The sequence below is a fragment of the Lepus europaeus genome, chromosome 1, assembly GCF_033115175.1.
Source record: "Lepus europaeus isolate LE1 chromosome 1, mLepTim1.pri, whole genome shotgun sequence".
In the NCBI taxonomy this organism is placed as follows: Eukaryota; Metazoa; Chordata; class Mammalia; order Lagomorpha; family Leporidae; genus Lepus; species Lepus europaeus.
In genome coordinates, this window is record NC_084827.1 from 8,320,681 (window position 1) to 8,347,468 (window position 26,788).

A 26,788-nucleotide genomic window follows, 5' to 3' on the forward strand; every position below is an offset into this window, starting at 1 on the left:
TTAAAGATTCTTTTCAACGTTAATTATGAACCAATTACTTAAATAATAGTTATGTTTATTTTGCACAGAATGGAATATGCCATGATACTACATTTTTGACTGAACATACATAAGTGTGTGCGTGTGTCTATGTGTGTGCTTTTCTTTTACACGTCTCAGATTTCAAGAATAGGTAAATACTAGTATAAATTACTCTCAGACAGTTTTTGTTGGGTTAATTCAATTGTTCCTCTCTATTTCTTTATAAAACCTTGAAGGATTATATCCAGAAACTCCTCAGTCCTGAAAAGAAAATTGACTTAAAAAGATAGTTTAAAGCCCAAATCCAGAAAGTAATTTATATTCTTTCCCTCCCTCTCTGCCTCCCTCCCTCCCTCTCTCATTCTCTTTTCTCTTCCTCTTCCTGCAAGTCCTCCTCCCCCTCCTCCTCTTCTCTCTCTCTTTCTCCCTATTTCCCTTCCTGGTCAGAATTTCCCTGGCTCTAAGATTCTTCCTGCTTCTATTCACTTTCTTTCCTCTTTTCTAAAAACAAACAACAAAACAAATAGAAGTATTTCTTACACTTAAATATTATCAACTTCTGTTTTTTTTTTTTTATGTTCCTTTAACATTTTTTTTTTTTGACAGGCAGAGTGGACAGTGAGAGAGAGAGACAGAGAGAAAGGTCTTCCTTCCATTGGTTCACCCCACAAATGGCCGCTACAGCCGGCGCACTGCACCGATCCGAAGGCAGGAGCCAGGTGCTTCCTCCTAGTCTCCCATGGGGTGCAGAACCCAAGCACTTGGGCCATCCTCCACTGCACTCCTGGGCCACAGCAGAGAGCTGGCCTGGAAGAGGGGCAACCAGGACAGAATACGGCACCCCGACCGGGACTAGAACCCCGGGTGCCAGCGCCGCAGGCAGAGGATTAGCCTAGTGAGCCGTGGCGCTGGCCCTCCTTAACATTTTGTTTCAGAATAGTTTTAAATCTACAAATCAAAAATTGAGAGGTAGTAATACAAACAGTTCCATATACTCCTCACCCCATTTCTCCTACCACCATCTTTATCACATCTTTGTTAGGATCTTTGTCACAAATTAATGAATCACACCCATCTTCCCCTAGTTACCGAAGTACTTCAAAGCATTGATGCACATCGTGTCTTTTGGATGATCCCAAACGTATAGGCAACAAACACAAAACCAGGCAAATGCGGTTATATCAAACTCAGAAGCTTATGCACAACATGAAAACAACAATGTGAAGAGCCATTGGCAGAATGACAGGAATATTTGCAAGCTACTTATCCAACAAAGGATTAATATCCTGAATTTATCAGCAACTCAAAAACAGCAAAATAATCCATCTGGTAAAGAAATGAACAAAGGACCTGAATAGACAGTTCTCAAAACTAGCAATACAAGGGGCCAACATATATGAAAACATTTTGGGAAGTGATGCATATGTTTATTGCCTTGATAGTTGTGATTATTTCAGAATATACTTACACCTTAACTCATTGACCTGTACATTAAATATGGGTGGCTTTTGATGCATCAGTCAAACTTCATTACAGTTTTTCAGGAAAAGTTTTAATTAGTTTGCTTTTTCTAAATTTTTAAGAAATATTATTATTAGCAAAGCAATCTATGAGTGTAAGTCTGTTTTTTAGTCATTTTTATGTTTCCTCCCAGGGTGCCTGGAACTGAACTATGCATGTGTCTTTAATGCACATAAATCTTAGAGATGAGGGAGCAATAAACTTGAGAGAGGAGGCAAAATTCAGACCTTCCTATTTACTATATTTGTGGTCTTGGGTCATTGTTTTAGCTGTAGTTACTCATGTGTAAACAATAAGAATAGAAATGTATCCCTCAAAACTAAGCCATATTGTGACAGTGCTTAAACTCCAAAGCAAAAAAAAAATGATTTGTAGTCTCTTGTGTTATACTGAATGATTTTATTTCTACAGTTATTTTTAGCTGAATCCTGACCCTTGAATCTTGATTATGATTTTATGCTTACAGTCCTTTATTTAAATCAGAATCCCTTGTTCTTGATCCCAAATGCTTAGTGCAGTTTTTCTGAAGAACTGTCCTGTTGTATTGTGTAAATTACCGGGCATGTCTGCCTTGCTTAGACTTTCTTCATCTCTCCCCATATCTTCCCTGCTATTGGGTTGTATATTTTTTTCTGGGACTTTCTTTCTCTCTTTGACTCTAGTTAGGATCTGAATCATTGATGAGATCGGAATATTGCCAGGCAGAGGTTTTCTTTCTGGTCTTCGTTGGAAGATCTCAGGTGCCCCATCCAAGTGCCTATCAGTCTGGGTTTATTCATGGACTGGACAGCCAAATCCCATTAAGTGCTGACAGCCAGCAATTTAGCCATGTACTCTAACTCCACAATTCCTTTATCTTACAAAGTTACAGCTTTCACTGGAAGCAGAGATTAAAAATGCCACCTGTGTCACAAGATTCTTTATATACAAGAAAACAACAATATTCTAGCACTACACATTCATAAGATATCTTCGGACTCCTGAAGTATCTTATTTTGTTCATTCATTTTTCATCTTATTAGCAATAGTAAGCATGGTGGAGAGAACACATTTTGGATAAGGAGAGTACTCTTTCCCCAAGACTGCCTGTTTCTTGAAAGAAATGCTTTTCTCTTACCAAAAAAAAAAAAAAAAATCAAAATCTAATAATAAGTAAAGTTTGGTACCATTGTCCTAATGTCAAATGTGTGACTATGTGGTATGGAGAATTGTTTGACCACAGTCTTTCAGAGAATTAGAACAGGCACTACCTTTACAACATGGAAATAGCACCTTTATTTTTTTCTTTCCAGCTTCCACATATATTATCTATTTCACTCACAGGTGCCATGTTTTGATATTTTTCTGCCAAAGAAACCTCATTGATTGTTATGATTAATTTTCAACTTTTGCAATTCAACCATGTATAACTTCCAATCAGAATTTGTGATGAGCATGAACTAAAAATCTAAGTTATTAAGAAGTGAAATAAACCAAATCCAAAGAAATGAGTCTTGTTATTTACATTAGCCATATATAAGTAAATGTAAAATTTCTCTAGTTTGAAATATTTTGAAAATGACAATGACTGTGTTTAGAACTTTTCTCATGTAAGAGTGCCCTCAAATCAATTTCTTTAACTATGATCATGCATCATCAATTGATATTAGACCTGGAATTAAATGACCTAGTTGTACAATGTTTTACTCTGTATGTTAACTGAAAACGTGTAACATCTTGGGTGAGAAAAACTCAGAAATTACTCAAAGGATGGATTTCTGAGAAACCCCCAGCATAGCTGAAATGTCAACCGTGCACGTTGTGTTGGCAAGTCTAAGTGCCTGAATGAGTATTAGTAATAGTTTTTTTCTTACTTTTCTGCTGAATTCATGTTTATGGTAAGTTGGCCTTATGGAGAATCTCCTAGCTTGGATTTAGCAACACCCAAAATGAGCAAATCTCCAAAGGTTGTTAATGACAAATCCATGGTGCTAACCAATCAGAGGCAGCTTCCCCCCTGAAACCAGCTGGCGTGACAGTTCCTGTCGACCAAGCACTCGAGGCAGTCGCAGCTTCTCTGTGAAGTTGGCAGAGGAACTGGTGTTGATCCTAGTTATAACTACCACTATGTTTGTATTGGTAACAAAGTGATACAGTTCAATACAAAACTCACATACATGCTAATCCTCAACACCACTTCTATCCACCTACTGATGGTTTTATAAACATGAGAGTTCCAGTTAAATATTGCTACATAATGAACCACCCCCAAATTTCACAGCTCTAAGCAACTGCAGCAACATTCATTTTACCCTTGAAATTACAAAGTGGTGGAGTGGGTGGCAACAGCACGTTTCTATTTCACGTGGCATCAGCTGAAATGGCTTGCCTTGGATTGGAGGAGCGTCTTCCAGGATAGGTTACTCACAGGGCTGGCAGCTCGGTGCTGCTTGCAGAGAAAGAACCCAGCTGGGACCGCAGCCCCTGTCATGTGGGCTTCACCATAGGTTGCTGGATTTTGACAGTGTAGTATTTGCTTCCAAGTACGAATATTCTGTGGTACAGAAAGTGAATGCTGCCAGTCTAAGACTAGAGCAAGGAAACGGCTTCTGTGTCGCTTCCCTGCTATCTTATTAGTTAAAGCAGGCAAAAGACCCACCCAGTTTTAATAGGCAGAGACCCAGAATACACTTCTCAATGGAAAGAAGATGACAAATGTTTGTATCCTTTTAAATTCATCATGAAAATAGTATCTTTATCTCTACTTAAGAGAAAAGAAATGAGCAAATGTAGCTGATCATGGTGACTGTCTATCCATTCCTCAAATGATCAGTCAGAAATCATCAATCCTCTGGCCCACCCTGAAGAGAAGGATTAACCTACATAATTCTGTTAGGGATTTAATTTTTCACACTTAAATTTTTTGACCTTAGTCAATAAACTGTTTTTGCAAAAATATACCAAATATAAACTTCTAAATTTAAGCTGCTTTAGGACCAGATGATATTTATATAAATATATACAAAAGCAAAACCCAAGTTTTAATAAACATACCATATGTAGATTCATAGAAAAGTTATGATTGGTAACAGAGATAGAAGTTGGTTGGATAAATAGCATTCATAAAAGTGTTTTACACAGAGAAAATGTTGTGGTCTCATAGTTAACACAAATGCACATTTATGTGCTTAGCTAGCACCAATGCATTTGTTTATTTCTAATACATCACTATTATCTATTTCTGTACTGTAAAAACATGATATTTTTCTACCTATGTTTTCTCTAGCAACTCTGTATAGTGAATTGCTTCATATTTTTGTTGTCATTATCAAGATATCCTTTCAGCTTATTTAAGTTAGAGTTTTAGAATTTATAGATTTGACTGAGAGATCCCTTCCAGAAAAAAAGTGTAATGTTGAATAAAGAGAATTACACCATGCAGTAATTAAATAGCTATCTTAAGATATATGTATATTAAACTGTAAAATGCATTTTATATACAAATATACTTCAAAAAAGTACACGAAAAAATGGAAATAGAAGTTGAGTTTATTTTTGTGTAAAAGTAATTGAAACCCATGCATAGTTTTTTCATAGTAATCTTCATGAAATTTTAATTCTATTTTTCATGACCTTCTTGAAAATCCTTTAAATCTATACATATTTATAATTTTAAGATAATTTTGTTTTTAAGGAAACATGTTTTTTCTCTCCTAATATAGAAGCACATAGATTAAGAAAAGGACAATTCTCAGTGAGTAGAGTAGATGACGACCCATATACCTGCCTAGTTTTGTGAATGTGGATAAAATTTGAAGATAAACTGAGTAATCACTCTAACCAGTTATACGGCCTGTCTCTTGAGAATGGTCTACACTGAATCCATCCATTCATTCAGCCTGGCATTTCTAACCACAGGAATTTTTGTGGGTCTACAAGATAAGGATTCATACACCAAATGAATGGCTACCTTTAGAGGAAGTGGTTCCCACCACGTAGGAAGAGGTCGAAGGCATTCACTGATCTATGTGAACACTTAGTAGAGTGATTTGTTCACCTTCCTTTAAAACTACGTTACCAAAATACTTGTTTAGAAACACATTGGATATTGTATAAACTGTGGAAGGAACTCTGGTAGCTGATCCCAAAAGGTGTTTCAAGACAGTGGCTGTCATTCAGTTATAACCCCTGGGTTGTCCTGTAACCAGCCCCTAGAAACCTTTGAACCATTTCTTCTGAATGCTTTTACTATTTACTGGAAAAGGGCATAACATTAAACACTAGTTCTTGTGTCTGCTGAGTTTCCAGGGGCAGTAATGCCTGGAGAATATTCCAGTGCTGCAGGTGACTGGTCCTAAACCCCTGCCAGTGTACAGAATAAGGTCCAAACTCCTTTATATGGAAGTCTGTACCGTTCAAAATTTGACTTGGTTTGTATTTCCAAATTAATCTTCTTTTTCTAATCTGTCTTGCACCCTCTGCTTCAGCAATTTTTAACTCCATGATTTCCTTGTGTTTTGTTGTTTATTGTTTGCATGTTGTTGTAACTGTGCTTTCTTACACAGTCGTCTTTTGTACATGTAAATTCTCAAGCGTAGGCTGCTGCTGCCTCTGAAAATTACTATGAAAAATAATTCCATCTGAAGTGACGACTTTGAACAATTTCCTTGAACTGTATATCCCTTCTTGTGAGTTAGTTTTGTTCCTTGGTCTGCCTTTTTATTAACTTGCACATAGCTCCATAAAATCAGATTATAGAAGGTGTTTTAATACTTAGTTTACTTTTCGGACTCCTTGAAGAAGTATGCTATTTTCTGTAGGTTATCTTTGTATACCACCAGCTACCATATGATCAGTGCTCCGTAAGCAGGAGTGGATTGTACTTCCTGATGACTCTCCCTGATTTAAACATATTTGATCATTGAGTGCTTGGGAATTCTGAAAACAGCCTTGAAAACATTGCAGAATGATGAGCCTCAATGCTCGTCTTTGTAGGCAAATATTCCTTGCTGAGGTTACATATTCTGTGAACCATTTAAAGTGTGGCAAGATAATTCTTTACCACGCGTCCTGTGCATGGAATCTTATCTCTAGGAAACAGTTTTTCCTTCTTAGGTTGTAGTGCTTCTTGTACTATACTGCTATGAAAGAACAACTGATTCTAAATCTAAAGTTTTAGGTTAAGATTCATGTTTCTTCAGGAAATTCACAATTTATCCCACTGCCTTAGGCTTTTATCTATATTCTTTCAAGTCGTTTCTTTGCATGGCAAAGCCTTCTAAGTCAAAATCACTTTGATTTTGTATCACCCATGATCTAAAAGTACATATAAAGGGAAAATATATAACTGTATGCATGTGAGCATAATAAGTACTCATAATCAAATTAAGTATGTCTATAGTTGTGGAAATACAACACTGGCACTCAATGTAAACTAATTTTAATTAATTTTAAAATATGTAAGAAGTAAGGCTCAATTCAATTGACTTTTAGATGAGTACAATAGAATTCAGGACAACTAAAATTTTCTGGAGAACAGTTTTCAGTCTGAAAAGTGAAATGCAAAGAAAGACCCCCAAACTGCTCACATTTCAAATGAGCCAGTGTTTCCTGGTTTCAAAGGCCATGATTAAAACTTTTTTGTGTTCCACTTTTTGGCATCATAAATTCCCATTTCCACATGAGTGGTTGTATTATTCAGAAATAATCAGATTTACTGAAGTGTTTATTTGCCTGTGGAGAATTTGCCATAAGGTGTTGCATTTTCTCAACTACTGCTAATCTGGATACAGTGTACTTAAGGAAATCAAAGTCATAGGTGATTAGTTTCTTTTCTCCAGAAACTGAGCTGTTCTCTGCAGTTTAAGGTGATTTATTTGGATAAATTATTGTCTAAAATCCAATAAACATAGATACTTTAAGTCTGAGAAACAAATAAGCTTCAGAGTGGGGGTGAGGATGCTGAATTATCCTGGAATCCAGGTTGATGGATTTACATATCCATAAATAACCTCATCTACCTTGGGTTTTCAGTGACTACAGCAACACATGAAAGGTTCCTTTAGTATCACCCTGCTCACCCTTCTCTTATATATGACTTTCTAAGCACTGCCTGCTTCTGACCCTTGCAAGGACTTTCTCTCCCTCTTTCACTTTGATCGAGCCCACTCATTCTTACTGCCTCTTCTAGGAAGCCTCCTAGTGCCTTTACCCATGAGACACAGACTCAGACTAGACATGGTTTCCCTTGGCCCTCCATGAGAGCTTGTGAACATCTATCTCCACACTGAACACTTTGCATTACAATAAATACTTTCCAGATATGTCTCCATCACTGTGCTCCAAACTCTTGAGAGATAGATGGTATACTTACAGAATATGTTAATCAGTCAAAAGTTCATGACTAATTGCCAAATCAATCAATACCAAGTAGAACAGGAACTAAACTCTAGTATAGTACAGTAAGAAAATATAGTCTTTCAAACAACTCTGAATGTTGCATTACTTAATTTATTTTAATAGGTTGTAGCACAATTTTAATAAGGGAAAGTTATAACTTCTAGGCAAATATAAAAGAAATATTAGTCAAAGATCTTCTTTAACTTATTAATTAATGTGAGAAACTTTGAGACAGTACAATTGGTCTAAACTGCTTATAAGAAGTTAGATAAGTAGATAGTATTTAATAAATTAATATTAGGCCACTGTTTTGTGTTAGATTAAGCAAAACTTGGTACTATCTGACAGAAAAATTAACTTTTTGGCTATTTCATTGGGCAGAAATTAGTTTCCTATTCAAGAAAGCAATCTCATTGTACGAGGTATTTCTGTGAGACAAAAATCTGAAAGACGCTCAAACTCCCTGCCCCGAAGAAGTGTACAATAAACTAGGGAATAGAAAAGCAGGGGCCGGCGTTGTGGTGCAGCAGGTCAAGCCACCACGGGAGTCACCAGTCTCCCATATGACCATGGTTTCAGTCCTGGATGCTCCTTTTCTGATCCAGCTCCCTGCTGATGAACCTGGGAAAGCAGTGAAAGTACTTGGACCCCTGCCATCCACATGGGAAACCTAGATGGAGTTCTAGGTTCTTGGCTTCAGCCTGGCCAAGCCCAGAGCCATTGCAGCCACTTGGGGAGTGAACCAGAGCAGATGGAAGACCCCTCTTTCTCCCCGACTCTGTAACTCTGTCTTTCAAATAAATAAATAGTTTTTTAAAAAGAATGTAAAATAAGAGGGCATGGGTGTTGTAGTACAGCAGGTTACGTGCCATCTGAAATGTTGGCATCCCATAGGGGCACCAGTTTGAGTCTTGGCTGCTCCACTTCAGATGTAGCTCCCTGCTAATGCACCTGGGAAAGCAGTGGAAGATGTTCCAAGTCTTTATGCCCCTACATCGACTTGGGATACCTGGGGGGGGGGGGGGCTGCAGGTTCCTGGCTTGAGCCTGGCCAAGTCCTGGCCACTGTGGCTATTTGGAGAGTGAACTAGCAGATGGAAGATTCATTCTCTCTCTCTCTCTCTCTCTCTCTCTCTCTCTCTCTCTCTCTCTCTCTCTCTGCCCTCCCTCAGAAAATCAAGCTCAGAATTTCACTGAGATAAGATTTAGTGACCCATTTTCCTGATTTTCAATTTCAGATAATTTTCTGATCCTCCTTATCATTTAAGATGAGGGTCAACTTCCAACGTGCACACATCACAAAGCAGTGGAGGAAGAGCAATCGGGTACGCTGTGTGTGACGCACAGCTGAGCGTTCTCAAACATCCGGTATTTAGTAGAAGGAACACAAATTCTCGAAGCTTTTGAACGCTGTCAGAAGTTAGAAATATCTTAAAACTTTGATCCAAACACCTGTTAATGATCTGTGAGGACCAAGTGCCACCAGGCTGAGGTTGCCGTCACAGAATCCAACCATCCCAAAGCTCTCCTGCAGAATCCAGGCTTCTCACAATAATTCATTTCTCAGTCCACAGATTTTGTTTTTCTTCATTTTTAAGAAACACCTCTGCTCTGGAAATCTTTTGGGAGCCAAACTTTCCCCTTTAAAAAAATCTGTTTTTGCCCTTTCTTAACACATATCAGTTTTGACATTTTCTATTAGAGCAGGAGAATCTCAAAAAGTTAATAGCTCCGGTACCCACTCTGCAGAACCCATTGCCATTGTGATATTTTCAGAGTAATCTTCTTTTTAAAAGTCTGTAGCAGATATACATGTGTAAATTTCATGAGCTTTTAAATAATTTTTCATCTTTCCTTACAGATTATAAAAGAAAAAATTGGGGGACATGCCTCATTTTCCCCATGTGTTGACTAAGGAAGGTTTATACATAAATATCTGAGAGCACAATTGAGAGAATGTCATTTACAAATGGTCTGCAATATACAAATTTCATTAGCATTCCAGAAATGAATTAATGCTGCTCTTAACTAATGGTTCTCAAAATTAATCATTTGACAAGACATATGGAAGCCTTAAGTACTCTTTGTAAAAGTCATTACACATTTGAGCTGCAAAATTAACTACAAATAACACACAACTTATTGTTGACTCATAAATAATCTATATTTTAATATAAATACATAAGATTTTAGAGGTTTAATAATTGGGGGATGAAAAATAAATACTACTTACTGTAACTGATATTGCTTAGGAAGATATCATTTTTAAAATTCTTTCATTATTTCCCATCATTTTATTAATAAGTGCAAAAGTATAAAGCAAAGACATTACTCAGGCATACAATTTAAGGCATCTATTAATTAAGATTTTTCAAGATATGCAATGTCCCTAGTATTTGCTTTTCTTAATTAACAGAATTTCAACCGCTTTTTTAAAATCTGTTTTACAACTAGTATTTGAAAAGTATACCCTCTTTACTAAGAAAATGAAACCTACAGCTCAGTGTGTGAGTCTCTGTGTGTATATATATACATATGCATTTATATATGTATATATGTATCTATATGTATGTACACATATATATTACCTGATTGAGTATATTTGCAACCCTATTCCAATTTTTTTAAAGATTTATTTATTTTACTTGAAAGTCAGAGTTACGTAGAAAGAGAAGGAGAGGCAGAGAGAGAGAGAGGGCTTCCATCTGCTGGTTCACTCCCCAGATGGCCGCAACAGCTGGAACTGCACCCATCCAAAGCCAGGAGCCAGGAGCTTCTTCTGGGTCTCCCACGCAGGTGCAGGAGCCCAAGGACTTGGGCCATCTTCCACTGCTTCCCCAGGTCCTAACAGAGAGCTGGATTGGAAGTGGAGCAGCCAGGATATGAACCAGCGCCCATAGGGGATGCCGGCACAGTAGGCAGCCGCTTTACCCGCTACTCCACAGTGCCAGCCCTGACCCCATTATAATTTCAAGAAACGTTAAAAAGTAAATAGAGGCATCAGACCATGTTGATTCTCATCTTTGGTAGTGAGTACCCCTCCCAGTCTTCATGGCTGTAGCTTATATGCTCTACTTTTGTAGGTTATTTTAACCAATAGAATACACTCGGGAAGAAATGATACTTTGGGGCCAGTATTATGGTGTAGCTGGTAAAGCCTGCAATGCCAGTATCCTTTAGGGATGCTGTTTATGTCCCAGCTGCTCCACTTATGATCCAGTTCCTTGCTAATGGCCTGGGGAAAGCAGCAGAAGATGGCCCAAGTCCTTGGGCCCCTTGTATCCACATGGGAAACCTGGGTGAAGCTCCTCGCTTCTGGTTTCTGCCTGGCCCAGTGCTGGCCTTTGCACCCATCTTGAGTGAATCAGCGGATGACAGATTCTCTCTCTCCCTCTCTCTCTCTCTCTCTCTCTCTCTCTCTTTCTTTATCTCTTTCTCTGTAACTCTGACCGTCAAACAAAGAAATAAATCTTTAAAAAAAAAATACTTTGCCCCTTCCAAACCCAGATTTTAAAAGGGACTGGCACTCTCCACTTTCATGATTTTGAGGTTCTTTAGAAGCCTTATGAAATCTTGATTCATCTTCCAGAAAGACCACAAAAATAAAAATACAAAGCAGGCATACCTAATAATTGCCCAAATATATAAAGATGCTATCTTGAATGTTGCTAAGTCATGTTCCAATTCCTGACCCACAAAATCATTGGAAGTAAGAAGATAGGGCTGCTGTGGTGGTGCAGTGGGTTAAGCCACTGCCTGTGTTGCTGGCATCCCATGAGAACACCAGTTCTAGTCCCAGCCACTCCCCTTCTGTTCCAGCTCCCTGATAATGTACTTGGGGAAGGAACAGCAGACAGCCCAAGTGCTTAGGTCTCTGGGAGACCCTGATGGCGTTCCAGGCTCCTGGCCTGGGACTAGCCCTGCTCCGGTTGTCGTGGCCATTTGAGAAGTGAATCAGCAAATGTAATATCTCTCTCTCTCTCTGTCTCTCTATCTCCCTGTAAATTTGCCTTCAAATAAATAAGTAAACCTTTAAAAAAATAAGAAAATGGTTATAATTTCAAGCTTCTAATTTTTGAATTGGTTTGGTATGTATTTGAAGTCAAAATGATCTATTTTCCTCAAAACATGATACTGAGTTTTATGGACAAGTTTATCAGCCTTAAAGTTGTTTTGAGAATTGTACAATTAAATCTTGAAATGTTCCCTCTATTTTATTATAGCGTTTGGTCATCTATTGTTAACATTTGCTGTCTCTACATTCTTGATCCCATCATAAACTAATGAAACTGTTTTGTCAGTTGAGTCTCCTGTAATCTCATTGTAAATCTGATGTAAACATTTACAGTAATCCCTGCTTATCCGTGGAAGACATGTCCTAAGACCCCCCAGTGGATGCCTGAAACTATAGCTAGTACTGATCCTTATATACACTAGGGTTTTTTCCACATAAAACTATACTTGTAATAAAAGTTAAATTTTATTATAATTATAAATTAGGCAAAGGAAGAGATTAACAACACTTTTTACTAACAATCTCAGCACATTTCATTATACAGTAGAGAATCTTCCCCTTTTTGCCTAAAGGAAGCATTTTGCAGCTGCACTTTTGTATATCTGAAATGCCAGCATCCCTCTTGCGTTTTGGGGGTATTGTACAACAAGTGCTTCTTGGACACAAGCTCTGTGACACCACAACAGTTGATCTGATCACCGAGATGGTTCATCAGTGACTAACAAGAAAGCAGCATACACAGCACGGATACACTGGACAAAGAGAGATTCTTGTCCCAATTAGAACAGAGGGATAGTGAAAGATTTTATCACCCTGATCAAAATGGCATGCAAATTAAAACTTATGAAATATTTATTGCTGAAGTTATGGTCATACCAGGGTTGACCTCATGTAACTAGAGGCATGGAAAGTGAAAACATAGGATCCTGTTGCTGTGGTGTGGTAGGTTGAATCACTGTTTGCCATGCTGGCATCCCATACTGGAGTGCCAATTTGAGTCCTGGCTCCTCCACTACTGCTCCATCTTCCTTCTACTGCACCTGGGGAAGCAGCAGATGATAGTGCTTATGCCCTGCTACCCTTGTGTGAGACCCAGATGGAGTCGTTGGCTCCTGGACGTGCCTAGCCAAAATCCTGGCCCTCATAACCATTTAGGAAGTGAAGTAGTAGATGGAAGATCTCTTTCTTCTCTCTCTCTTTCTACCTTTCAAATAAATAAATAAATCCTTGGAAGTAGTAACCTATGCTACCTTTGTGTGTATTTTTGCCTTCATTCCAGGCTATCAGAGTAGCTTCTCCTTTCCTTCATTCTCTGTCCTTGTCCAGCTTTCCTGTCTGCTTCGTGAGTCGCCTTCCTCTAGAGCACGTGGGTGCTCTCATAGATCCAGTCTCTGCTTCCTCTTCTTCCTCCTCCCATTCTTCTCAAGTGATTTTATCAGATTTCTCAAATTCCTTCTCAGTTCTGGTCCTCTTTGCTCAACCTAGGACCACTGACTTAATTGCCCACAGGACAAGTTCATAAGACTTTACTACAGGGTCCTGAAACTCAATATTTAGACAGGATTCATCCTTGTCATTCCAGGCCAAGCCCCCCACCCCTACCCCAAGCCTGTTCCTATTCTGTATGAAAAATGTTTTAATAGCACATCCAGTCACAGTGCAAGTAGTCAGAACAGGAGTGGTAGGAAGGTAGAGAGGACAAAGGGCCCTTCTCACAATGTGGAACATTTTCCTCACCTGGCTGGAAATGGCACTGAGCTAGGAAGCGAGTTTGATAATGAGAGACCTTGGACGTTTGTTGAATAGTCAGGAGACAAGGGGGCTCTGTTTCATGGCCATGTGGGAGGCCAGGTGGCTGGAGTTGAGAACAGCTCCCCACACAGGCCCCCAGGTGGAACTTTTGCTTTGGTCTGTGAGAAAATGTTTGCTATTTTACATGTATAAACCTCTGTTGCAAGAAGGTAGTGAAGCTCTCTTCTCCCTCATGGCCATATTCCCAGGAGTTTCTTATCTTTCCTTTCCAATAAAACTTCTTTGCTAAAGTCATCTCCTTATGTTCCTCTGCTTCATATTCCGTCGCACATTGAGCGGGTTCCCAGGGCCCGTCTCAGCTGTTACGACAGGCCAAAAATGAAGATGCCACCTCAAACCCTCTCACTGTCACTTTCCTGCATTGGAATTGGGAATCCATGAGCGTGATCTTACATTTCACTGGAGGGATTGGGTTGGTTTATGCTAACAACTGTCCATCCAATGGGGGGGTAGTAGCAGACAAGGCACAGGAGTCAGGGTTTGCGAGCTGCTCTCCGTGTGCAACTGCCCAGTCTCAGTCTAGTGCAGACAGATGGGTGGGCAGGCAGGAAGGAGGAAAGCCATGGAAGGAAGTTCCCACGTGGCAGTCTCTCTGCCTCTGTAGTGTCTCCCTAATGTGCTTCCAGTGACACCCGTGGAAGCCAACGCTGGCTTAGGAGAAAGGAAGAGCGATGGATTCTTTGTCAGCACCAAGCACCCGTGATGCGCTCTTAGCAACCTGTTCTATGGCACAGGACATTACGGAGAAAAGTGCTCTGAATGTGTGGGAGCTTTTAGACATTAACCAGCACCCCTTGCGTCTAGTGCAAGTCAACTCATCACCAGAGAGCTTTCCAAAAGAGGAGTTTGTTTATGTAAGCACCCCTCTTCTCCCCACCTGCACCCCTTCCCCAACCACCCTGTATCTGTCAATCCTCTCTGGAGAAAACCTAAATTTCTTTGCATGGCTGCTAGGATCTTATCAATCAAGCTCTGGCCTATCTTTCAGATTGCATCTCCTCTAGGAGCCCCCTGCCAGCTTCAGCATCCACCCCTCCCCAGCCTACACTCCCACATCCCCACCCATTCCAGTTAACCCTGTGCTTCCCTCCAGACTCCAAGAGGCAGAAACTGTCAGCTTTCCACGAACCTCACTAGGAACTCAGAGCACTCCGCTGTGCTCGATCTGCACTCAGCAAGTTTCGGTACACTCACATGCTCACTTGGCCCTCTGTTCCACCTGCACGGAGATCCTTGAGAGTGGGGACCATCTAAGTGATCCAATGGTCCATGTAATTCCTGTCCTTCCTGGATGCCTAACGAAAAACAGTTCATTATTCAGTGAGCAAACACATCCTTTATCCTCATTATAAAAAGCTTTATTTTATATTCTAAAGCTATTTATATAAAACAAAAATTGCTATTCTGACAAAAATAACGGTTATATTAGTAATACAATTTATTTATCTCAGAGCCTAGGATGTCAACCTTCTGATAAAATAAAAGGTTTATTTGGAAGATTTTAAATTTAGGTTAAAAGACAAGAAGAAAATTCTTTTAGTTCAAACAGCAGCTACTTATCAAAATATAAATAGAGCAACAATGCAGTGAAAATAATTCTCCATTGTGGTTATTAATTCATACAAGCCTGAACAATTACTGCTGAGTAAAAGCCATATGTGCAGTGAAGTTTTATATTTCTGTAGAAAATAAACAAAAATAATTTGCAGATGTTTGCTAAAAATAAAATATCTCATCTGAATGTACTCATAATCTGGTCTCAAAAAACCACCAGCAAAAGCAACCTAAATGGTTTTTGCATGCTTTCTCAGATATTCTGAATGCATGGATAAGTATACAGAAATAGAATCGACTGGAATAATGCTATAAGATATCAATATTGTCAATAGTAGAAGATGTAAGATATGTCCTAGAAAGTAAAATAGCAAGAATAAAATAAAAACCAAGGGAGATGAAATCAACAAATACAGCCTGCGAAACTGTATCTGTTTCCAAAAACTTTGTGGTAATGGGAACAGGAAAATGTAAATATTCAATGAGTATGTTTGAATCCAAATAGAAGAACTTACTTGAATTAGATGTTGAAAACTGAATGACAGGCAAAGTCGGTCATTTTAGATGTTTGGCAAATATCAGGATTCTGAAAATAATTGTTTCAAAAGTGTTTAATTTGGGACCCGTGCTGTGGCCCAGCGGGTTAACACCCTGGCCTGAAGCTCCCGCATCCCATATGAGCGCTGGTTCTAGTCCCCACTGCTCCTCTTCCAATCTAGCTCTCTGCTATGGCCTGGCATAGCAGTAGAGGATGGCTCAAGTCCTTGGGCCGCTGCACCCACATGGGAGACCTGGAAGAGGCTCCTGGCTCCTGGCTTCGGATCCGCACAGCTCTGGCCATTGCGGCCATCTGGGGGATGAACCAGCGAATGAAAGACCTCTCTCTCTCTCTCTGTCTCTACCTCTCTCTGTAACTCTGTCTTTCAAATAAATAAAATAAATCTTTGAAAAAAAGTTTAATTTTATTTTTTATTTACTTTTCAAGTGAATTTTGAGAGGATATATTTGTTACCCTTTGAGCCCTTTAATTTTTTTTCTATGTTCCACTCTACATTTTGTTTCTTTTTCTATAATCCTTATGAATTCAGGAAAATTTTATTATTTGAATAATAAAAAAACTAGATTTTTTTCTCCTAAAAATTTGTTCTTAGTTGGCTCCTCCATCTTTAATATTTATAACGAAGTTTATATCATTACAACCAACATTTACTAAATTAAATACATCTCTATGTATCTATGAATACATATCTAACTTTTAAATGTGTATTTGAATATTTTTAGCCCTCTATTTTTGAAGTAAAATGGAGATCATAAATCATAATAATTTGATCATACTCTAAATAACATATAAATAGAAAATGTATTCATTTATCCTTTTAAAAATTTTTACTGAAAAATTTACTGACTCTGACTAGTTCCTAGGAACCATTCTAGCCTTTGGAAATAGGACATCAAATAAAAAACATGCGAACAATTAAATTCCTGCCCTTATGGAATTGATATTCACTTGCATAGACGGACAACAAACAGTAAAAAACTAAAATGTAAACTCATAAATACATGTACATTATTTACTGACTTTTTAATGTTTTGAGTTGACTGACTATAGAGTGAGCATAAATTATGCTTATCAGAAAGCAGCAGTGCAAAGAAGGAAGGAAAGGAAGAGGAGAGAATAAGGAATTCCTGTCAAGAGAAACGTTCTTAGAGACCCTGTGGAGTTGAAAAGAATTAGGATCTACCCATGCTATCAGGGTTATTACAGGGAACTACAAGAAGTGCAGTTATGAAGCATTGAGAGCAGGAACAAGGAAATTAAATGTGATGTGAATGTGAGCTAAATCCTAACTTTATATATGGAAGTGTCCATAGATAGGCAAATTAAAATCTTAAGAAATACAGTCATATGGATTGATTATAGTTGTGACCTCTGGAAAGTTCTAGTTGTTCCAACAGATAAAGAAGCTGGCGCTGGAGTAGCTGGTGGAGGGGAGAGAGATGGGAGGGGCTGCTGTTTCCATCATGTGCTCTCTTGAACTGCTTTGATAAGAGCCTCTTTCTAATTTCTAATTTCCAATTTGTCTCCTGAATCTCAAGAATGGTGTCCTTTTGAAATGTGCTTTGTTTCTTCTTCTGCCTTTCAAAGAAGCTGTATTATGTTTCTTTCAGTACTTAAATAACTGGAATACACGTGCCACTCGGGACAAAATTGATTCATACTATAATAAGAAAATAGATAAGGCAAATCTCGTCCATATTTTGATATTATGCTTTGAAATGATAGGAGTGTGGACTTGAAACTGCATACTATATTTCACTTATACCAAAGCCTTTAACATTCTTAACCTGCTATTCATTTAAGCTAATCTTCCTCGCAAGCTGCTATTTCTATTAATAGAGACAATATAAACTTGCTAGTGGAAGTTAACCTAGTTTACAACAATATCATTCAGATAAATTCAGATCTTTCTGTGAGCTGCTCCTCCTTCCCTTTGCTCCATCAATCAGTTGGCAGAGAAGATGAGACTGCAGTTTCTGACTGAGGATGGGGTCTCTACCTCCCGAGTTGGACCTTGGTGCCATTGTTTCTTCTCACCTGTCAGAGGGTTATACTCAACAATCTCATATCCCTCTGTGCACTGATTCCCTAGGTCAGTGTTACTCAAACTGTGGCACAGACAGTTTCTGGATTACTATAACCTTATTTGCTCATAATGAGATAGCTACTGACATTGGGATTAAGAACTTGGAAACATTTTTAGCAACTTCATGTTGTAGCAAATGTTCAAAAACCATGATGCAAAGACTTGTGTCGTTAAACAGGTTGTAGTCAAGTTCAGATGACACATAAATCACTATGCAGATTACATACAGGACCTGGATGGTGTGATAAAATATTAGACCATGAAGTACTGAATGAAGCCTTGCTTTTCACCTCAGGTGGTTGGAGAAGCATTGCTCTAGATGACATCACTCGTTTCATAGCTATAAAAACCAACTCTTGCTGTAAACTCTCAAATTTATAACTCTAGCCCAGGTCTCTCTCTTGAACTCCAGGCTAATTTAGTCAACTATGTTTTCAACAAGTCCATTTAGATGTAATAAGCTTTTCAAACTCAATACGGGCAAAAATCGAATTCCTCATCCCCTAACCAAACACAGCGGAACAAATGCAACTGAAACCTGCTCCTTCTCAGCCCTTCCCATCTTGAACTCCATTATTCCTGAAAAGTTACTGTATTCATCAGGAGTCTGACCTTTTACTGCTCCCCTGCTCCCCATCCCTATGTTAGAATCTCTTCCTCAAACTTTAAGCAAAACAGTTATTCATATTTGAAAATTAGATCATGTCACTTCAATACTGAAAACTCTCCATTGCTTTCTAAATTTTAGATCATGCCTTTCTAAAAATTTTTCCAAATTTTAGATCATGTCTTTCTAAAAATTAGAACATGTCACTTCAATACTGAAAACTGTCCATGTAACTTTCTAAAACATCCTAAGTCTTATGGTATCCAACAGTTCCCTAATGATTTTATCTGCACTCAAGATCTTTGGTCGTCCTTCTAATTTACCCTGCTCCATCCATACCACCCGCCTAGTTGTTTCTCAAATAAGCCAAACACACATCTCTGCTCCGGAACTTTATGCCTGCTTTGTCTTTTCCTTGGACCTCCACACACATTCATTCTTCAGAAAGAATGTCCCTGAAGGCATTTATGAAATAGTGGCCCCATTCAACACTCTATATCTGTGATTTCTCCACCGAATGTGGCAGGTTTATGGAACAGTGTATCTCCCATGGATAGAACAATGCCAGATATTTATTGAGTAGACACTCAAACTTTGTTGAATGGGTAATTTATCTTTTAAGCTCTCACTCAGCATTTACTGCTGACCATGGACTTTATCACACTAGTCACAAATTTGAATTACACTTGAATTTTAAATCATCGTTTACAAGAACTGACAGAGGGAACCAAGAATAACATCCCAGGCTAATCAATCTAGAAAACTTGCCTTTTCCCTCCTACCCAGTAACCCCATGTTCAATGTGGCAATGAAGCAGAACTCCAGCCTCCAGAAGTGTCTCTTAACTATGGCACTATAGGCATTTTGGAACAGATTGGTTTTTTGAAGTGAGCGATTTATTACTTATTGTAGGTTGTCTATCAGCATTAGATGTCAGCCACGAGTACCACCCCTTCTCTTTCATACACACATACATTCTAACATTCAAAAATATCTATCATCGTTGCTGATAGTTCCTAGGGAGAGATCAGGGAATTATCTCTGGAATAGAGGATCAGAAGTTCTCCCTCAACTTTGAGGGACGTGAGAATTTCCTCAGAGGATTTGTAATTTTTCCTACATGCACCACAACTTTCTGCCTGATTCCCAGGAAACTGGTGAATCACCTATGGTGTCAGTTTTCATCCCTGTTCCCCTTTTTTTTCACCTGCAATTAGTCTTTAATTCTTTCTGCTTTATCTTCCTGTTTTAAGTAAACTTCTCTTCTTCCTCAGCTAAGTTCTTCCAAGCAAAGGTTCTGGATAAATTTCTTCTTTAAAGAATATTTATCTTCTTTATTTGAAAGATAGAATCACGGAGAGAAAGGGAAAGACAGAGAAAGAAAGATCTCCCATCTACTTGTTCACTCCCTACATCCAGGAGCCAGAACTCTATTGTGCACATGGGTGGCAGGGTTGGCAGTACTAGGGTGTTCTTCTCCTTTTACAGAAGCAGTAGCAGGGAGCTGGATCGGAAGCAGAGCAGCAAGGTCTGAAGTGGCTTTTGGAGTAAATTTCTTTTAATAGAACTGATAGCATCTAGGTCCTGACTTACACAGGGATTTTATAAAATCTGAAACTCCTTCCATATTTGACAAAGACTAGCTTTCTGGTTCTTTTTCATGTAGGTCCTCAAAATCTAATATCACGGTTGACTTTCCATTATAGATGACATTTGGCCTCCTTGTGAAACATTGGAACCCAATGACCAAAGGAACTGAAGCTACTCAATGCTGTTATATGATGTGAATGAAAACTATAATGATATTTGCCTTTTAATAAAAATAATAATATGATCTTCAAGGATATTATACTGTTATACACGTAATAAGTGATAATTTTCAATTATTTCAGATGCATGGAATTTCATAGAGAATAAGTACTTGTGCTTAGACACATGCTACAACAATTTTTGCCTTTTGATTAAGAAGAATTTTTATTACGATCATCATTATTGAATGAGATAAATATTTGCATATGGTACAGTATACAATCCTTTCATTAGGAAATATTATTTTTAAAATATGTTTTGGATCCTGAATCATGATGCTTTTAACTGTTTGATTTTAATGAGTCATTGAATACGTATTAGCTTTTATGAAGTGCTCATATTTGGAATATGGCTGTATTTTTTGGCACACAGATTATTTAAATTTCATAAAAATGCACTGTTAGGATGCAGATGTTCTTGCTGACAGGTGCTCTCAAAGCATTAAAAATAGATGTAACCACGATACTTTTTGAAGATGTAATTCTGTTGTTTCTAGTCCTATTAAGAAAGCTTCCTTTTTTTTTTCAAACACACTTACAATAAATTCCTATATCAGTGTGTACCACATGTCTATTAGGAAATATACATGGCAGTGTACATAATAAGGAAAATTAGAAATCAGTTTATGTTTTGAGGAAAATGCTTTGTTAACTCTCAACTAATACAGGTTTATTAGGGTCTCAGGGTGACACTTTCTAGTGAATTTATGTTTTAGGACTATCCTATTGATAACATCAAATTACAATGAAATATGGCATAATCTTTTAGACCTCAGATATCATTTTCCCAACTGGAAAATGTAAACATTTTAGATTAGATTTATGTGAGAGTGGGAATTGAGAGTCTATACTAAGCCAGATACTTCTCTTACACAGATTAGTATCCCTTTACTCTTTTGATCATCCTAACATCCTTTGTTTTGACCAATTACAGTAAAAATTGATATAACCCTGTTGTTCGCTCCCGTCACCGGTGGATTTTAAGCTTTTATTTAGTGAGAAAGATGCATAGGAAAGTGAGAGCTTTATTTAGGGGAGAGAGGTGAGTAGGGGTTCATTCCAAGCACCAGGAACCAGCCATGTGGCAGAGCATCTAGGCCTGTATCTGGGCCAGGAAGCCTAGAGCACGTGGCCCGAAGGCCATGCGCCCTGGAGGTGCGGGGCTACAGCAAGCCCCTTCCTAGCAAGAGGCCAGGGGAAAAGAACCCCTGGGCCATACCGTGGCCTGGCTTTTAACCCACTTCCAAAGGGGCGTGGTTAATTAACCTGATTGGCTGGTGGGCACCCAGCTGTGGCCAGGTAGGGGAATGAGGTCACACAGGGGCGTGGCAAAGGCATGGTCTTCCAGTTCACAAATCTGATCAATTTTAACCTGTATGCCTGCCTACTTCATTCCCTGCTCAGAGACTCCATCCCTTAATCCTAAGGGGAGCTGATGGATGTCGAATCATCTCTTCTGTAACTGCTTCCAGCTTATGAGGGGCGTAGTGCAGGCCCTGCCTGTCCAGGGTCTGGAGGTTTCTGCCTATTCTAACAAATTTGCTTTGTGAGCTGGTGCAGTCTTGGTCATTGCCAAGGTCTGTGTCCCCTGTGTGGTCAGTTACTCCCAGAAGTTGAGTTCTGAAACATATAAGTTGTTAATTAGAATAAGCAAAACAGGAACAAAACCAATTTTAAGTGGGGTGCCCCTTTAGATAAAAGCAACCTATCTTACAGATTCCCAGATAGTGGGTAGTGATAGGCCACTCTTATGTAGATTATAATCCCATTTAGCTTGAGTATAGAGAATAATAGAAAAAATCATTAGGTAGCTTTATGCTCAATAGCAGTTCTTAAGAGATAATCAAGGAAGGCAGGTACAGCATGTTTGCCTTAAGGAGACAAAGGCAAAAGTTTTACTTATCCTTTTTGCTTTGAAGTACTTAAGGTTCCTGATTGGCTTATAAGAACAGTAAGGTATGTCTTTCGTATTCACCTGTGAAGACTTAAGAGGTAGAAATTTAATCCTGATTTCACGGAGGTAGCCGAGCTCAATAGCACCTGGTAAGGCCTCTTTCATGTAAGCTGAAACTGATCTGAAGAGGATCTTTGAATGGCTTGCTCAGGAATTTTTAATGTTGGAGTTTTTGTTAAAAGTTCCTTGATTCTTTTGATCTTCCTAACATCCTTTGTTTTGACCAATTACAGTAAAAATTGATATAACGCTGTTGTTCGCTCCCGTCACTGGTGGATTTTATATTTTGAACTTACATATAATTGAAGTCCTCAGGAAAATTATTGGCTCATTTGTTATGGGTCATGTGGTTTGCGATCCTTCAGGAGAAAAGTGGAAGTGGAAAGTGAAATTAGCTAAATCAACAATTGTCATGGAGAAAAGAGCCTGGGTCTTGAAGTTAAATATGCTCTGACTAGACAGGAATGAAGAGGGTCCGGTTTCAGAAATGGGTAGGGGAAATGTGGGGCTCCCCATGTAGCAGCGGTAGCAACGTCAGCTAGAATGTCTAGAAGGACCCTGAAAGGCAGCTGCTGGTGTGGAAGTAGGAGCGTCTGCGTAATCAGTACCGCTCCATCAGAGGCGTTGTTTGAATGACACGCTGAGAGATTCTGGCTCTCCTGTAGGACTTGGAGGACGGGAGTTTGATGATGATTTTTCACACGGAAGACAAGATATGAGTGTCCTCCTCAGTTGGGGCTGCTGTAACAAATTATCGTTGATTGAGGCACTTATACATGAGAGTGATTTGTTTCTCACAGTTCTTAAACCTGAGAGTTTAATGTGCATCACAGTCTATTTCCAGTGAGGATGCAGTATACAGACTGCCAACTTCCTGTTGCACCCGAATATGACAGAAAGCAGAGAGAAGCAAAGTCTCTTGGGACTCTTACGAAAGCACTACTCCCACCCACAAGGACTCTGGCCTCATGACATCACATAATCCTACGTACCTCCAACTCCATCTCCTACTGGAGCACACGGGGAACTAAGGTGTCAGCATCAGCACCGGGGACAGGGAGATATTTAGTCCACAACAGTGAGATTTAATAAAAAAATCATGATCTCTTATGTGGACGGGAAACTCTAACAATAGGAAATATGTTTAGTTGTCTGAAAGACACATAGCTTAGAGGTTAAGAAAGGGTTAAAAGTGGATCTTAACTAGAGTGGAAATACCGAAGAGCTAGAATATACAAGAAGCATTATATAGAAGAATATTCAGACTCTGATGAATGCATGCGCGTAAGACAGATTGTGGGGAAAGTGATCAGTCACGGTTATAGTGCAGTGTTAATCCTGGATAAGTGTAGCAGAAATATGACAGGCAGGTTTTTGAATGTGGTATTTTACAAGAGTTCTATAGTCTCTATATGGGACTTTGGGGCTCAGACATACAGAAAGATGTTTTGATCTTCCAAGAAGAAGAGAAAGACAAAAAAAAATTGACGAAGTGTTCACTTTGCTGTACCTCCGTTTGAAGAGTGGAAGATAGAGGAAAGGATGACAATTGGCCTGCATACAGACACCCAGGAAATGAACAGAAAAATAATGATAGTAAGGATATGACAGTGAGGAATATGTAATCATATAACAATTTCTGGACACGACAAAATCAGAAAATACATCAGTTTTGATGATTTTTCTCATATTTCTTTAATTAACACTTAAAATTATACATTTATTTCAGGTACTATGTGATAGTTTGATACATGTGTATATTGCATAATGTTTACATCAGGGTGCACATACATAAATAGCTCCTGAAATATTTGTAGCAACTTTGTGGTAAAATCATTCCAAATCTTTTCCTAGCATTTTAAATTATTACAGTTTGCTCTTGGTAATCCTAGTTCCAATATGTCCTCTGAGTGGCAACCTGCACCCTTGGATCAGTGAGTACGGTTGGTTTAGAGCTTAGCGAGTTTCTTCAAATACAGAGGTAAAGAAGGAAACATCTGATGAGCGTTTTGAAGGCAGTTCGTCTGGAAGTGGGCGAGAATTGAAGATGGGCTCTATGGAATAGTGGTGGTGCATTAGGCTTCTGAATTTGGGAGAAAAGACACAAGTATTCACTTAATAGCTCCCTAATGCCAAAAACACGTTAATTTTTCTGATTCTAACTCCTCTATTTGTAAAGTGGAAATACGTAATACGTGGTTTCTTTCTGAAAATGAAAAAAGATACAGCATTTGACACTTGCCTGAAACATGTTGAATGTGACTTATTATATTACTTAGAGCACCACAATGGGCTTGCATATTCAAATATGTCTGAGATTTTGTACTCTGGTAAATGGGTAAAAAATGTGACCCCTGTGAAAGTATTTATTTCTTAAGTATGTTACTAGAGTGAATATCATAGGAACACATGCTTAAAAAATGTTCTTCATCACTTGTGAAGATACTGCAGTTGATATAGAAAGGGCTTTGAAGTCACACAGATCAGGGCTCAAATTCCAGCCTTGACACTTTAGCTCTGTGATCTGAGGCAAGCTGCTTAATCTTTCAAAGCTCAGGTTTCTCTCTGTGTAACCAGAATGATAAAATTACTTCCCTGACAGGGTGGCTATGAGAATTAAAAGAGGATGCTTTGCAGAGTGTTGGCTCATTGCCGGGCTTTAATAAATTCAGGAATCAGCATAATGTGTTGCTGACACGGGTGTGCTAAGGAAGGTAGCATCTACTTAACACGCATCATTTTGTGTTAACTGTGTACACAGTACTGTGATGAAGTCTGAATTTAAAAAAAGATGCTCAAAGCCCTGTGGCTGCCATTATAGAATTAACAACTTTCATAACTGATTTCCATAGGGGAAGAGACGGCCCCTTGTTCTCTGAGTTTGCATTGCATGGTGTAGTCACTAGAATATAATATGTGCCCCAGAAACGTTTTAGATTAACCGCAACGATGCCTAGTAGAAACAGTCGAGGAAGGGTAATGCAGTGCTTTTCACACCAAAGAAGGGAGAAATGGCTTCTTTCGGTGGCTTTCTTTCCTGCTCCCAATAGTATTCTGCTTTGGTTGCTTCTAGTAATTGTCACCTACTACTACACCCATACTTTGTTCTTTCTGTTTTTGCACTGGTCTTTTTAATGACTTCCTACCAAACCACACAGTAGGACTTCTAGTTTGATGAGGACATCTCTCCTTCTTGAAGAACCATGACCATTTATGCAGTACATGTATTTTTAAAGTGTAGTGCTCAGAGCAGCAGCATCCGCACCACTTGGGACATGTCAGGAATCAGCTTCCTTGGGCCTCCATCCCAGTTCTGTTAAATTAGAAACTGATTCTGGGGCCGACGCCGCGGCTCACTAGGCTGATCTTCCCCTGCGGCGCCGGCACCCAGGGTTCTAGTCCTGGTTGGGGTGCCGACTTCTGTCCTGGTTGCTCCTCTTCCAGTCCAGCTCTCTGCTGTGGCTCGGGAGTGCAGTGGAGGATGGCCCAAGTGCTTGGGCCCTGCACCCCATGGGATACCAGGAGCAGCACCTGGCTCCTGCCATCGGATCAGCGCTGTGCGCCGGCCGCAGCGGCCATTTGGTGGGGTGAACCAACGGAAGGAAGACCTTTCTTTCTCTTTCACTTTCTAACTCTGCCTGTCAAAAAAAAAAAAACAAGAAAGAAAGAAAAAAGAAACTGATTCTGAAGCTCACAAAACTTTGAGCACTTCCACTTTGTAGTTTCCGCTCCATAGTTGTCTATCACCTTAGTTTACTTTTCCTCACGCTGGCATTCTTGGAATCAATTATTGGAACTGCAGGAATTCTTATAAGTGAGCAAACCTCTCCCCACAGTGGGGCTGCACACAGTGCCAGGTTGGCCCTCTCCTCTTGAGCCGTTCTTGTTCTTCCCAAGTTAGCACCTGCAAAGCTGTGTATTGGGTTTAAAAATCCCTTTCCCTTTCAGTGTTTGTCCTGATGGCCGGAGGTCTAATTCTGCACAATTAGTCTCATCATTTCTGCCTAGAGGCTTAGAGAGCCCTAACACATCTGGGCTCTGTTCTGTTCTCCCATCCCTGAGTTAGGCCTGTAGTTCCCACAGCATTCCTCTCTGTGTTCACAAATTAGAAAATATATGGGAGTGTGTGATAGGTTTACAATGTTTGTAACAACCAGTCAGGGGGAGATATCCAGAGGTCAGAGTTTACTTGCATTTGGAGGCCATCAGAAGAGGTGTATTAGAGGTGTCCATCACACTTTTCTTTTAAAGAACTCTGAGGGCCGGAAGCTGTTATTGAAGATGGAAACATACAGTAATAACCGGAAGAATTGTCATATAAATATGTCAGTCATCATTCATTGGGTGTGAAGTCAGCTTTTCGCCTGTAACAAACATTTGGAAACAGATTTTACCAGTCATACTCTTGTTCTCATTTAAAGATCTGGAAAGAATTTTCAGGTTTGTTTATTTACTTGTTTTTTTTCATGCTTGT

At 39.1% G+C, this 26,788-nt stretch overlaps 1 protein-coding gene and 1 long non-coding RNA gene across 5 annotated transcripts in view; one reads left to right on the plus strand and one right to left on the minus strand.

Annotated features, from left to right (window-relative positions):
* Positions 1-26,788, plus strand: part of CNTNAP2 (contactin associated protein 2) — a 1,725,059-nt gene that overhangs the window by 192,755 nt on the left and 1,505,516 nt on the right. The gene's annotated exons all lie outside the window — the stretch shown is intronic.
* Positions 1-26,788, minus strand: part of LOC133764316 (uncharacterized) — a 92,966-nt gene that overhangs the window by 58,655 nt on the left and 7,523 nt on the right. For 2 of the 4 annotated variants that reach the window (XR_009866442.1, XR_009866440.1), the window contains exons 3-4: positions 15,816-15,886; positions 14,941-15,041 (exon numbers count right to left, since the gene is read on the minus strand). This is a non-coding gene — a long non-coding RNA (uncharacterized LOC133764316). Of the gene's footprint in view, positions 1-12,557; positions 12,975-14,940; positions 15,042-15,815; positions 15,887-24,006; positions 26,679-26,788 lie in introns of those variants that run through there. The other 2 variants (XR_009866441.1, XR_009866443.1) reach the window with 2 other exon arrangements.